A 15,113-nucleotide genomic window follows, 5' to 3' on the forward strand; every position below is an offset into this window, starting at 1 on the left:
GGGAGCTGCCCACAATGCACTGCGCCGCCAGCATCAGCACCAGCCCTGACATCACCGCCCCACCGCCCGGCTCTTACATCACCGCCCTTTCTCTGACATCACATTCCACTCTGCTCCTCTCTCCACGCCTGCAGCCTTAGGGCTCTCCTTCGGATGGTCCCGCTCCGGCTCTTCGGTTCCCCTCACTGGTTTCACTTGACCCCCACCCCCACCCTGGCAGGGCCCCATCACTCCTTACCTGTCCCCACAAACTCCTCTGTTTAGATCATCCTTTATCTTCCCCCCTCTCAGCAGGTCCCTGTCAACCTCAAATGACTGCCTCACTGCGCCTCCCATGTGTTCATACTACTTTCCTCTAAACTCCTTTCCCCTCACCTATACCCATCCTCCCATAGTCCCTGTCTCTCATTTCTTCTCACACATTCCTCGCCTAGAACTCACCTCCCCACACGTATGCCTTACCTCCTGGCTCAACCTGTCCCTCTCTGTCTTTGGCCCTTTTTCCCATCTGTTGACAAATTCTCTCATTGTTTCTTACTGCTTACAAATAAGATGCACTTTTTTTTTGAGATTTTATTTATTTATTCATGAGAGACACACAGAGAGAGGCAGACACACAGGCAGAAGGAGAAGCAGACTCTCTCAGGGAGCCCAATATGGGATTCAATCCCTGGACCAGGGATCACACCCTAAGCCAAAGGCTGACACTCAACCACTGAACCACCCAGGCATCCCTCTTTTTTTATTTTTTTTTTATTTTTTTTTTAGATTTTATTTATTTGAGAGAGAGAGAGCAGAGAGCTCTCTGGGAGTGGGAGAGAGGGGCAGAAGGAGAGGGGGAAGCAGACTCCTGTGGAGCAGGGAGCTGGATGCGGGGCTCAATCCCAGGACCCCAAGACCATGAGCTGAGCCTAAGGCAGACGCTTAACTGACTGAGCCACCCAGGTGCCCCAAGAGGCACACTCTTTATTGTGACATTGAAGATTCTCCCTAACATGGTAATAACGCCATATAGAGGCTATTACCACCTTTCTGACAAATTTGATTATTCAACATTCCCTGAACATATTTTGTACGGTCTCTCTCAGATCTTCCATACTTCATACCTTCAATAAGTGCATAGTGAGGCCTCCAATGACAATGACAAATAGCAACTATTTACTCTTCCCAGACACCATTCTAACTTTACACATGTTAATTCATTTAATCCTCATAACAACCCTATGACACAGCAGTACTAATGTTACACCCATTTTAGAGGAGGAAACTGAGATAGAGAGGTTGAATAATTTGCCTTACGTTAGACAGCTAACGAGTGGCAGAGCTGGGATTCAAACTCTGGCTTTGGAGACCATGCTCCTAACCATGATGCTAGGAGGAAGGACCACTGAATCAGCAAGAGGAGACACATTCTGCTGTAATTTGAAGGATTAGGAGTTTTCCAACAGACAAGTGGAGCCAGGGCAGAGGGTCGGAGAGAATTCTAGGCTGAGAAGACTGCATGAGGTGAGCTGGGGGTGGGCATGTACAAGATTATGAAGCACCCTGTGTGCCATGCTAAGAAGATTGGATTTTCTCCACTTAGTTTTTGGAAGTGTAGTGGCTAGTGTCCTGAGCCATCCAGATCCCCCTTCGGAATCCAGGTACTCATCCCTTCAGCTGCCTGGGGTGCTGAAGTCTGAGTGCTCTCAGCAGAGTCCCCCTGGCCAAGGATGCTGCCTCACTCACAATCACATATCCATTCTGGTGCAACCCATATCCAATTGATGATCAGCCTGTGTGGACAAAGGCCTGGCCCCTTCACCTCAACTCAAGACATTTCTGAAGGGACATCCATTTTCAAACCTCCTTATCTGGTCAGCTGAGGCTTCTATTGAGGCTGTGTCAAAGCTCTGCCCAATCCTGCTTTTTTGGCTCCTCTGCAGAAGTTGATCCGCACAGTACTTCCGGATCAACTTCCTGCATGATCCTCTCCATCTCAAGAGTCAACATCAGGGGAATTGGACCTTCAGAGAGGAAATCACTGAAGAATACAGTCTGACCCAAGTATTGAGTTAGGATTCTAGGTTGACAGTTTTGTCCCCAGTACTATAAAAATGTCACTCTACTGACCTCTTGTTTGCATTGTTTCTGATGAAAAATATGCAATTATCCTTATCCTTGTTTCTCTGTATGTAGTATCTATTCCTCTGGCTGTTTTTAAGATTTTCTTTTTATTACAGTTTTAAAGCTATTTGGTTATGATGTGGTTTGACTTTTTTTTTCATGTTTCTTGTGCTTGGGATTTGTTGAGTTCTTGTATCTGTGAAATTATAGTTGTCATCAAGTTTGGAAAAATCTCAGACATTATTTTCTCAAATATTTTTTCTCTCTTCCCTTTTCTTCAGAGACTCCAATTACCCATGTGAAGTTTTCCACAGCTGACTGATGCTTTGTTCCTCCCACCCCCCGAGTCTTTTTATCTCACTGTGTTTTGTTTTGCATACTTTGTACTGCTAAGTATTCAACTTTATTAATCTTATCTGGGGATCCTGGGATCGAGTCCCACATTGGGCTCCCTGAAGGGAGCCTGCTTGTCCCTCTGCCTATGTCTCTGCCTCTCTTTCTGTGTCTCTCATGAATAAATAAAATCTTTAAAAAAAAGATTTATTTATTTGTGAGAGAGTGGGATCCCTGGGTGGCGCAGCGGTTTAGCGCCTGCCTTTGGCCCAGGGCGCGATCCTGGAGACCCGGGATCGAATCCCACGTCGGGCTCCCGGTGCATGGAGCCTGCTTCTCCCCCTGCCTGTGTCTCTGCCTCTCTCTCTCTCTCTGTGTGTGACTATCATAAATAAATAAAAATTTTTAAAAAAAGTTTATTTGTGAGAGAGAGAGATAGTGTGTGCATAAGCAGGGGGAGGGGCAGGGGAAGAGAGAGGGTCACAAGCAGACTCCACACTGAGCCTGGAGCTCCACACGAAGCTCAGTCTCACAACCCTGAGATCATGACCTGAGCCAAAACCAAGAGTCAGTCAGATAGATGCTTAAAATGGGACCACCCAAATACCTCAGTCTGGGTCTTTCAAAAATCTTTCATGTACCATTTTTTTCTTCTAATTTCTTAAGCATATGGAATATTTATAATAACTTTTATTTTAAATTTTTTATTTTAAATATTTTATTTATTCATGAGAGACACAGGGGTGGGGAGAGCAGAGACAGAGGTAGAGGGAGAAGCAGGCTCCATGCAGGGAGCCTGATGTGGAACTCGATCCTGGGACTCCAGGATCACACCCTGGGCCAAAGGCAGGCACTGAACCACTGAGCCACCCAGGCATCCCTATTTTTACTTTTTAAAGGTTTTACTTATTTATTCATGAGACACACACAGAGAGGCAAAGACATAGGCAGAGAGAGAGGCAGGCTCCCTTGGGGAGCCCGATGCAGGACTTGATCCCAGGACCTGCAAATCACGCCCTGAGTGGAAGGCAGATGCTCAACCACTGAGCAACCCAGGCGTTCCTATAATAACTATTTTAATATACTTACTTATGAATTTTATTACTTGAATAATTTCTTTTAAAAAACATTTTATTTATTTATTTGAGAGAAAGAAAAAAAGTGAGAGACAGCATGAGTGGATGGGAGGGGCAGAGTGAGGGAGAAGCAGACTCCCTGCTGAGCAAGGAGCTCAATGTGCACCAGGACTCTATTCCAGCAGGACTCTATCCCAGGACCCCCAGATCATGACCTGAGCTGAAGGAAGACACTTAATCAACTGAGCCACTCAGGCGCCCCTAACTGAATAGTTTCTAGACCACTTGCAACTGATTTTTCTTCTCACTCTGTCATATTTTTCCACTTCTTTCCATACCATAGTTTTTTATTGGATGGCAAATAGTGTGAATGTTACTTTGTTGGGTTTATTTTTGTTTGTATGCAATATTTTTGTATTTTAGGAAATATTCTTAAGCTTTGTTCTATAATGCAACTAATTTACTCAGAAACAGTTTGATCTATTAAGGCTTACTTTGTATGCTTTATTAGACGGGACCTAAGTAGCTTCTAGCCTAGGGATAATTTTCCCCATGACTGAGGCAAAAGGCTTCAGCATATTTTACCTCATGCCCAATGAATTATGAAGTTTTCCACATCGGCTGGAGGAACAGGCACTTTTTCCAATGCTGTGTGAGTTTTGGAGATCATTCACGTTGCTACTTTCATGTTGTTCTTTTCCGGCTTCAGCAAGTTTCCTCACACACATATGCTGACCAGTCCTATGTCGACTGTCACAGAGATCACTATGAAGATTCCAAAGCGCTCTCTCCTATCCTGTGCTCTGTTCCAGACCAGCTGCCTTGGCCTCCATGGACTCCCCCTTCTGCCTCCTCAGCTCCAGGAGACAGCTGGGATCGGCCTGGTTTCCTCCTGCCTGGAGCCCAGAAAACCTGCAGGCAATATGCTGGGGCAAACACAAAGCTCACCTGGTTGTTTTCAGTCTTTGGGGGATCCTGTCCTCCGCTGCCTGACAGCCAGTGTTCAAACATCATTGTTTCACAGATTCTGCCCAGTTTTTTTTTTTTTTTTTTTGCCTGTTAAATACGGGAGGCTATACAGCAAGGGAAACCATCAACAAAATGAAAAAGCAGTTTATGGAATGGGAGAATATGCTTGCAAATCATATATTTGAAAAGGGTTAATATCTGAAATACATATAAAGGACTCATACAATACAATAGGAAAAAACAAAACAAAACAGTCCATTTAAAAAATGGGCAAAGGGGCTACCCCGGGTGGCTCAGCGGTTTAGCGCCGCCTTCAGCCCAGGGCGTGATCCTGGAGACCCAGGATTGAGTCCCACATCAGGCTCCCTCCATGGAGCCTGCTTCTCCCTCTGCCTGTGTCTCTGTCTCTCATGAATAAATAAATAAAATCTTAAAAAAAAAAAAGGAAAATACAAATCAAAACCAAATCAAATGAGATACCACCTTATACCCCTGAATTGCTAGTGTTAAAAAGACAAAAAATAATAAGTGTTGGCTAGGATGTGGAGAAAAGGGAACCCTTGTGCTCTATTGGTAGGAATGCAAATTAGTGCCATCACTGTGGAAAACAGTATGGAGGTTCCTCAAAAAACTAAAGATAGGAACCTGGGTCCCTCAGTCCATAGCATGCAGAATCTTGACCTCAGGGTTGTAAGTTCGAGCCTCTCACTGGGTGTAGAGATTACTTAAAAATAAAATGTTTAAAAAAATAAAATGTTTAAAAAGAATGAAATCTTGCCATTTGCAATAATGTGGATGGAGCTAGAGAGTATTATGCTAAGAGAAATAAGTCAGTCAGAGGTGCCTAGGTGGCTCAGTCAGTTAAGTGTCTGACTCCTTGATTTCAGCTCAGGTCATGATCTCAGGGTTGTGGGATCCATCCCAGTATCTAGCTCCGTGCTCAATGAGGAGCTTGCCTAAGATTTTCTCTCTCCCTCTGCCGCTCCCTACTCTCCCCCACCATCAAAAAAAAACAAAAAACAAAAAAACAAAAAAAAACAAAAAACAGAGAAATGCCATATAATTTCACTCATATGTGGAATTTAAGAAACAAAACAAATAAACAAAGCAAGAAAAAAAAGAGGCAAACCAAGAAACTGATGGTTACCAGAGGGAAGGGAGGTGGAGGGATGGGTGGGATAGGTGATGGGGAGTAAGGAGTGCACTTTGATGAGCATCAGGTGATGCATGGAGGTGCTGAATCACTAAACTGTACACCTGAAACTAATATTGCACTGTATGCTAACTAATTGTAATTTTAATAAAAACTTGGGGAGAAAATCTTTAAAAAAAAAAACAAAAAACCCTAGGGCAGCCCCAGTGGCTTAGCGGTTTAGCGCCGTCTTCAGCCCGGGGCATGATCCTGGAGACCTGGGATCCAGTCCCACATCAGGCTCCCTGCATGGAGCCTGCTTCTCCCTCTGCCTGTGTCTCTGCCTCTCTCTCCTTCTGTGTCTCTCATGAATAAATAAAATCTTAAAAAAAAAAAAAACAACTCTAAAGGGGCGTCTGGGTGGCTCAGTCAGTTAAGTGTCTGACTTGGTTTCAGCTCAGGTTGTGAGCTCTGGGTTGTGAGATAGAGTCCCACATCTGGCTCCTCGTTAAGCTTGGAGTCCACTTGAGATTCTTCCCCCCCTCACTCCCATCTCCTCTGCTCCTCCCTCTGCTTGTGCACTTCCTCTCTCTCTCTCTCAAATAAATAAATAAATAAATAAATAAATAAATAAATAAATAAAATCTTAAAAAAACCCACAAACCCTAAAAATAGAAGTACAATATGATTCAGTAGTCGCCTTCTGGATATTTACATGAAGAAAATGAAAACACCATTTTAAAAAGATAGAAGTACCCCTGTAGTTCACTGCAGCATTATTCACAATAGCTATGATACAGAAGCAACCCAAGTGTCCACTGATACATGAATAGATAAAGATGTGGTATATATGGACAGTAAAATATTACTCAGCCATAAAGAATGAGATCTTGCCACTTGTGACAACATGGATGGACCTAGAGGGCATTATGCTAAGTGGAATAAGTCAGACAGAAAAAGACAAATGCTGTATGATTTTGTTCATATGTGGAATCTAAAAGAAATTTAAAAAACAATAAAAGAGAAACACTCCTTAAATATAAAGAACGAACACGGTTGCTGAGGGGAAGATTGTAGGAGGATGAAGATAATGGGTGAGGGGAGTAGGAGATATATAGGCTTCTAGTTATGGAATAAATTGTGGGGATGAAAGGAACAGCACAGGCGATATAGTCAATGGTATTATAATTGCATTGAATGTGGCAGAGGGGAGCTACACTTGTGGTGAATATACATCTTGACTTGTCAAATCACTATGTTGTATGCCTGAAACTAATATAACAATGTGTGTCAGCTATACGTCAATAAAAACATTTTTGAAAAGACAGTCTCTTCAATATATGGTGTTGGGAAAACTGGATATTCACATAAAACTAAACTAAACCCCTGTTTTATACCACTCACAAAAATGAACTCAAATTGGGCTAAACTTTTTAAGATTTATTTATTTGAGAGATAGAGAAAGTGCATGTGTAAGCAGGAGGAAGGAGAGGGAGAGAGAGAACCTCAAACAGATTCTGTGACAAGCATGGAGCCTGACGTGGGCTCAATTCTGCAACCCTGAGATCATGACCTGAGCTGAAACCAAGAGTTGGATGCTTAACCAACTGAGCCACTTAGGCACCCCTTGAATTGGATTAAAGACTTAAATGTCAGACCTGAAACAATGAAACTCCTAGAAGAAAACATAGAGAATAAGTTCCTTTGAATGGTTATTGGCAATGATTTTTTAAATATGACACATAAAGTACAGGCAACAAGAATAAATAAACAAGTGGGACTACATTAAACTAAAAAGCTTCTGCACAGCAAAAAACCCACTCCCAATCAGAAAAATAAAAAGACAACCTATGGAATGGGGAAAAAAAAAAAAACTTGTAAACCATGTATCTGATAAGGGGTTAATATCCAAAATATATAAAGAATTCATATAACTCAATAGCACAAAAAACCCCCAAATAATCCAGTTAAAAATAGGCAAAGGATCTGAATAGATATTTTTCCAAAGAAGGCATACAAATGGCCAACAGGAACATGAAAATGTGCTCAACATCACTAATCATTAGGGAAATGCAAATCAAAACCACAATGATAGGGGTGGCTGGCTGGCTCAGTTGGTGAAGCATGCAACTCTTGATCTCAGGGTTGCAGGTTTGAGCCCTACGTTGGGTGCAGAGATTACTTGAAAAAAAAAAATCTTTGTGGTGCCTGGCTGGCTCAGTCAGTAGAACATGCAACTTTGATATCAGGGTTGTAGGTTCAAGCCCCATGTTGGGTATAGAGATTACTTTTTAAAAAATCTTTTAAAAATCCCACAATGATATGTCACCTTGTACTTATTAGAATGGCTATGATCAATCTTAAAAAAACAACAACAGGGATCCCTGGGTGGTGCAGCGGTTTGGCGCCTGCCTTTGGCCCAGGGCGCGATCCTAGAGACCCGGGATCGAATCTCACATCGGGCTCCCGGTGCATGGAGCCTGCTTCTCCCTCTGCCTGTGTCTCTGCCTCTCTCTCTCTGTGTGACTATCATAAATAAATAAAAATTAAAAACAACAACAACAAAAACAAACTCATAAACACAGAGAACACACTGGGGGTTACCAGAGTCAGGGCAGGGAGGACACTGAGCAAAGTGGAAGAAGGTGGTTAAAAGATACAAACTTCCAGTTATAAGATAAGTCCTGGGATGGAAGGTACAGCATGGTGACTATAGTTAATAATTCTGCATTGTATATTTGAAAGATGTTAAGAGAATAGATCATAAAAGTTCTCATCACAAGGAAAATATATTTGTAACTATGTGGTGATGAATGTTAACTAAACTTATTGTGGTGATCATTTTACAGTACATACTTATATAAAGTCATTATGTTGTACACCTAAAACTAATGCAATGTCAAAAAAAATTTTTAAAGATTTTATTTATTCATGAGAGACACAGAGAGAGAGACAGACAGAGACACAGGCAGAGGGAGAAGCAGGCTTCATGCATGGAGTTCTACACGGGACTCAATCCCAGGTCTCCAGGAACAGGCCCTGGGCTGAAGGTGGCGCTAAACCGCTGAGCCACCAGGGCTGCCCCCGCACCCCCGCCCCCCCCCCCCCGCCCCAATTTTTTTAAATAACAGAAAGGTGTGACAAACAACAAAAAGAGAAAAGAAAAGCATGGTAAATATAAAGCACAAAAGAGGATAATAGACAAAAAAATCCAAAATGTTAGTAATCACAATAAATATAAATGGAAGAAATTCACTGATAAACAGAGCGTCAACTTTGTAAAAACGCAGGTATAAGCTGCTTAATAGAGACACATTAGGAGTGCCTGGGTGGCTCAATGTTTGAGTGTCTGCCTTTGGTTCAGGTCGTGATCCCGGGGTCCTGGGATCGAGTCCCACATCGGGCTCCCCATGGGAGTCTGTTTCTCCCTCTGCCTGTGTCTCTGCCTCTCTCTCTGTGTCTCTCATGAATAAATAAATAAAATCTAAAGAAAAAAAAAGAGAGAAAACGACATATTGGACTACAAAAAGGTTAAGACTGAAGATGTAAAAATATGTAAGTCCAAAAGAATTTCAGGACTAAAAAAGGTCATATCATGAGGACAAAAAATATACCACACTGGGACGCCTGGGTGGCTCAGCCAGGCTCAGCGGTTGAGTGTCTGCCTTCAGCTCAGGGCGTGACCCCGGTGCAGGGGCTGAGTCCCACATCGGGCTCCTTGTGAGCAGCCTGCTTCTCCCTCAGCCTGCATTTCTGCCTCTCTCTCTGTGTCTCTCATGAATAAACAAATAAACTCTTTAAAAAAAAGTATATACCACCAATAACGTATAAAAATTCTAAACTTGAACTCACCTAATAATAGTCCCCCCAAAGAAAAATAGGAAATGTTACAAGGAAAAATGTTAAATCCACTGCCAAAGGGAGATTTAAAAAAATCTAACTTAGTAATTGATAAATCAAATGGGAAAAAAAGTAAAGATACAGAAGATTTGAAAAATACAAACATAACCAACAAGTTTGATCCAGTGTATATGTGTGTATAGATGACTACATATTAAGTAATATCTATTATATCTATCTTAGATGGAATAGATCTGTTGGATATAGATTATCTACTATAGATAGGTTTTATTTATTTATTTATTTTAGATAGGTTTTATATACATACATTTTAGATAGGTTTTATATACATACATACATAATAGACAGGGGCAGCCCCGGTGGCTCAGTGGTTTAGCGCCGCCTTCAGCCCAGGGCCTGATCCTGGAGATCTGGGATCAAGTCCCACGTCAGGCTCCCTGTGTGGAGCCTGCTTCTCCCTCTGCCTCTCTCTCACTCTCTGTGTGTCTCTCATGAATAAATAAATAAATAAAGTCTTAAAAAAATAAACATAATAGACAATATTTATACTAAATATTATATAATATATAGATAGATATGAAATAGATATAAAATTTTAAGATTTGATAATCCTGAATAGTGGGTACAAGGATATACGATATACCATTCCCCAAACTTTACTCATATTTGATACATTTTGTAATAAGTTTTTAAATTAATAATCATTCACAAGAAAATGTTTAAAATTGAGCACGAAGGCTGAACTCCCCATTTTGGCCTCTACAGATGCCTGACATAGAAGAGCATAGAAGAGCAAACTAAGAATCCAGATGCCCCCTCCTTGCACAAAATTCCCATCATAAGTGATATCACTAGCAAGGAAACATCCTAGCCACTGGGATGGTGAGGAAATAAGACTCAGGGGACACCTGGCTGGTACAGTCAGCAGAGCATGTGACTCTTTTAATCTCAGCATCATGAGTTCATATCCCCATTGGGCAGAAAGCTTGTGGAAAGAAAAGAAAAGAAACGAAAGAAAAGAAAAGAAAAAAAGAAAAGAAAAGAAAAGAAAAGAAAAGAAAGAAAAGAAAAGAAAAGAAAAGAAAAGAAAAGAAAAGAAAAGAAAAGAAAAGAAAAAAAGAAAAGAAAAGAAAAAGGAAGGGACAGAGGGAGGGAGGGAGGGGACTCAAAATGTACTGAGGTAAGGTGGATATAGCATATATTAGGGCAGAGAACCTCAGCCCTGCCTTCTCTACAACATATCTGGGAAGCAGTATCACATTTGAAAAGCAAATGAACACAAAACATGGAAAGGTAGGGACACCTGGGTGGCTCAACAGTTGAGCGTCTGCCTTCAGCTCAGGACGTTCTCCTAGAGTTCCAGGATCGAGTCCCGCATCGGGCTCCTGTAGGGAGCCTCTCTCTGCCTCTGTCTCTGCCTCTCTCTGTGTCTCTCATGAATAAATAAACATTAAAAAAAAAAGTGGGAGGGTAAACCTGGTCCCTGCTAGTCCTTTGTGAAGAAGCAGATGTTTGTTTGACCTGGGTGTTAACTCGCAGGACTGTGAGGATAAATTGGAAGGGATCCTCCACATGCTTGATTTCTGCTTTCTTTGAATTGCTCAACACTGTACATCGCTGCTTGGCATTAAATTGACCTCTATTCTTGAGCCAAGGCTGGCCCTTCACCAGACCAGAGACCAAAGTCTCAGACTTTACTCCTTTTTGTAGTTCCTTTAGCATCCATTGAGTGTCTCACACAAAACAAATGCTTCAAAAAAAGAAAAAAAAATGTATCCTTAAAGCTGTAAAAGCTTTAAAAACATAATTAAAAATGAATCAGCTTAAACTATGTGACTAGGAAGGCACATTTGGGTGATAAAACCATAAAGAAACATAAAGAAGTTTATTTATGCCTGTTTTTTGTCCTTACTATAAAAGTAAGGGCAGTGGTTACTTTTGGAAGGAATAAAGAGGTGTGACTGGGATGGAGCACGTGGAAACTTCTGGGTGCCTGAAGATCTATTTCTTGACATGGTAGTGGTTACAAGAGTGTCATATAATAATTAATTTGCTTTGAAGTTGTTTGCTGCAGGTCGATTTTATTTTATTATAAAAACATTTTTATTGGTATGTCCTGTGAATGAATGAATGAGTGAGTGAGTGAGTGGATGAGGGCACTGAGCATCAACGGTTGCTAACATCAAAAAAGAGAGACATCCAGACACCATATGCCCCACAGTGGGAATACATACCACCACCTTGTGAAGCAGTCTTGCCCAAAATAGAATCTGAATTCAAGTCTCTAGCTCCGACTCCAATTTATAGGACAGAAGAACACTTTACATGACACCACAGGGATATAATCAGTAAACTCCAGACTACAGGAAATGCGAGAGAACAAACGAGGGGACTAGGGAGAGACAATATGCAGAGGCAACATATTGATTAAAATATTCTCAAAAGACTTATCAACCAATCACAGCATATGGATTTTATGTGGCTTTTGCTTTTAAGTAAATAAACTGTACACAAACATTAAAACATTTTTTAAAGATTTTATTTATTCATTCATAAGAGACACAGAGAGAGGTGCAGAAACACAGGCAGAGGGAGAAGCAGGCTCCACTCAGGGAGCCCGACGTGGGACTCGATCCTGGGTCTCCAGGATCACACCACAGGCTGCAGGCGGTGCTAAACCGCTGAGCCACAGGGGCTGCCTAATTAAAACATTTCTAAGACAATTGGAGATTTGAACAGTGGGAGAATACTTGATGATGTATTGTTAAATATTTTAGCTGAGATGATGGCATTTTGGTTACATGTGAAAAAAAAAAAAGACTATCTTGGGGTGCCTGCGCTGCTCACTTTTTAAGTGTCCCACTCTTGGTTTCAGCTCAGGTCGTGATATCGGGGTTGTGAGATCAAGCCCCATGTCAGGCTCAGTGGGGAGTTGGCTTTGGATTCTCTCTCCTTCTCCCTCCCTCCCACTCACTCTCTCTCTCTCAAATAAATAAATAAATAAATAAATATTTAAAAAATAATAAAATAAAAATGAGTATCTATTTAAAGGCACATACTAAAATATTGACTAAAAAAATGCAATCTTGAACTTGCATCAAAACAGTAGAGGAAGAAAATTGGACATGGGTACATAGATGAAATCAGATTGGCCATTAATTGCTAATTGTTGAGTCTCATTATATTATATTATTCCCCCTCTCATTATATTATATTATTATTTCCCCTGCTTTCGTTTTGCTTTTTAAAAAACAGCTTTAGGGCAGCCCCGGGTGGCTCAGCGGTTTAGCGCCACCTTCAGCCCAGGGCGTCATCCTGGAGACCCGGGATGGAGTCCCACGTCAGCTCCCTGCAGGGAGCCTGCACCTCCCTCTGCCTGTGACTCTGCCTCTGTGTGTGTGTGTGTGTGTGTGTGTGTCTCATGAATAAATAAATAAAATCTTAAAAAAAAAAACAGCTCTATAAAGTATAATTTACATATCAATACATTAATTTTAAGTGTAAAATTTAATATTTTGTGAAAGTTGACATGTCCAGAAAAACCCTGTTTGGAGAGACAGAAAGCAGATCATTTAAATAAAATTATGGGTGGGGCGTCTGGGTGACTTGGTTAAGCATCAGACTCCTGATTTCCACTGAGGTCAGGATCTCAGGGTTGTGAGATCAAGCCCACGTCAGGCCCTGTGCTGGGCACAAAGCCTGGTTGAGTCTCTCTCTCCCTCTCCATCTGCCCCTCCCACCAAAATAAATAAATAAATCTTAAAAAAAAATAAGTGAAATTACGGGGCACCTGGGCAGCTCAGTCAGTTAAGGGTTGGACTTGACTTTGGCTCAGGTCATGATCTCAGGGTTGTGAGATGGAGCCCCTCATCAGGCCCTGTGCTGGGCTTGGAGCATCCTTAAGAGTCTCTCTCTCCCTCTCCCTCCACCCCAGACTCACAAATGCTCTCTCTCTAAAAAGAAAAAAAAGGGAGCCTGGGTGGCTCAGCGGTTTGTGCCGCCTTCAGCCCAGGCTGTGATCCTGGAGACCTGGGATTGAGTCCCATGTCGGGATCCTTGCATGGAGTCTGCTTCTCCCTCTGCTTCTCTCTCTTTCTCTCTCACTGTGTCTCTCATGAATAAATAGATAAAATCTTAAAAAAAAGAAAAAGAAAAAACTTAAAAGAAAAACTTACATAAAAATTTTTTGATGGAATTATGCACTATGTATATAGGTTTGACATTGTAATGAAAACAATGCTGTGAAACTGAACAACGACTTCCATTTGTAGAGCACTTTGTGTTTTGTAAAGTGCTCTCCCATATTTCATCAGAGCTGCATCATACTCAAACAAAATGCATAAGTCAGGATAACATTTTTTACTTAGAGATGGGGAAACCAGGGCTCAGAAGGTTTAAGGGATCTGCTCAAGGTCCCAGAGCTATCAAGTAGTTACTTGTCTGACAAGTAGTTAATGGAATTAGGATTCCATTCTGGCCTCCTGTCCTGTGGTGAGCCTCTGTCCCCACGAGGCTGCCTCACTACACTGCGCACCTGCCTCGCTCCCCCCATTCCATCACTTAGCACCCCATCCTTCCACCTCGGGCCTCCCTGCAGTGAGCTGGAAGATCTGAGCTGGCTAGCTCAGCATCTTCCCCAACCTGACAGTGGATATAGAACCAATTTCAGGCCTCATGGGCCATTCCTTACACTCTCTTTCAGCCTGAAGTGGAAAGGGGAATGCCAGCCACATCACAGGTGTGAGCCCTGAGATAAAGGCTGGTTTAAGACACAGAGACAGAAATAGGATGCTCTGTGTATAGATGTGGGTACCTCTCCTTGAGAAGAATGGAGGGAAGGTGCAATTAAGGATAAGGAGGGTTGGGGATCCCTGGGTGGCTCAGCGGTTTAGCGCCACCTTCGGCCTGGGGCGAGATCCTGGAGTTCCAGGATCGAGTCCTGAATCGGGCTCCCTGCATGGAGCCTGCTTCTCCCCTGCCTGTGTCTCTGCCTCTCTCTCTCTCTCTCATGAATAAATAAAACCTTTAAAAAATTTAAAAAAGAAAAAAGGATAAGGAGGGGAGAGGAAGTTGCTCATTAAGTCCTCTGGCACAGGTAGCTTCTTTCCTAAATATGTCTCAAGGTACATGTGAATGTGCATGAAAGGGGGCCTGGGGCACTAGTGGGCAGCTTTGCATACATGTTTGCCCCACGGTCTGAGTATCTGTGGCTGGGCCCACTGGAAAGCAGAGGTATCCTAAAATCTCTTTGCCTTCTCTGTGTCTTTGCATTGTTTTTAGGTTTATTTACTAAGTATTCTCTATACCCAACATGGGGCTCAAACTCACAACCCCAAGATCAAGAATCACATGATAAAAAAGAAAAAAAAAAAAAAGTCACATGCTCTTCCAACTGAGCCAGCCAGACACTCGGGTGTCTTTGCTTGCTTGTTTTTTTTATTTAATTTATTTGAGAGAGAGAACAACATGTGAGGAAGCAAGGCCTGATCCCATGACCCTGAGATCATGACCTGAACCAAAATTAAGGGTCAGTCCCTCAACTGGTTGAGCCACCCAGGCACCCTGTGTTTGCGTTTTTAATAATTATTATTTTGGGGCAGCCCGGGTGGCTCAGCGGTTTAGCACCGCCTTCAGCC

The sequence above is a fragment of the Canis aureus genome, chromosome 7 (genome assembly GCF_053574225.1).
Source record: "Canis aureus isolate CA01 chromosome 7, VMU_Caureus_v.1.0, whole genome shotgun sequence".
NCBI classification, from domain to species: domain Eukaryota; kingdom Metazoa; phylum Chordata; class Mammalia; order Carnivora; family Canidae; genus Canis; species Canis aureus.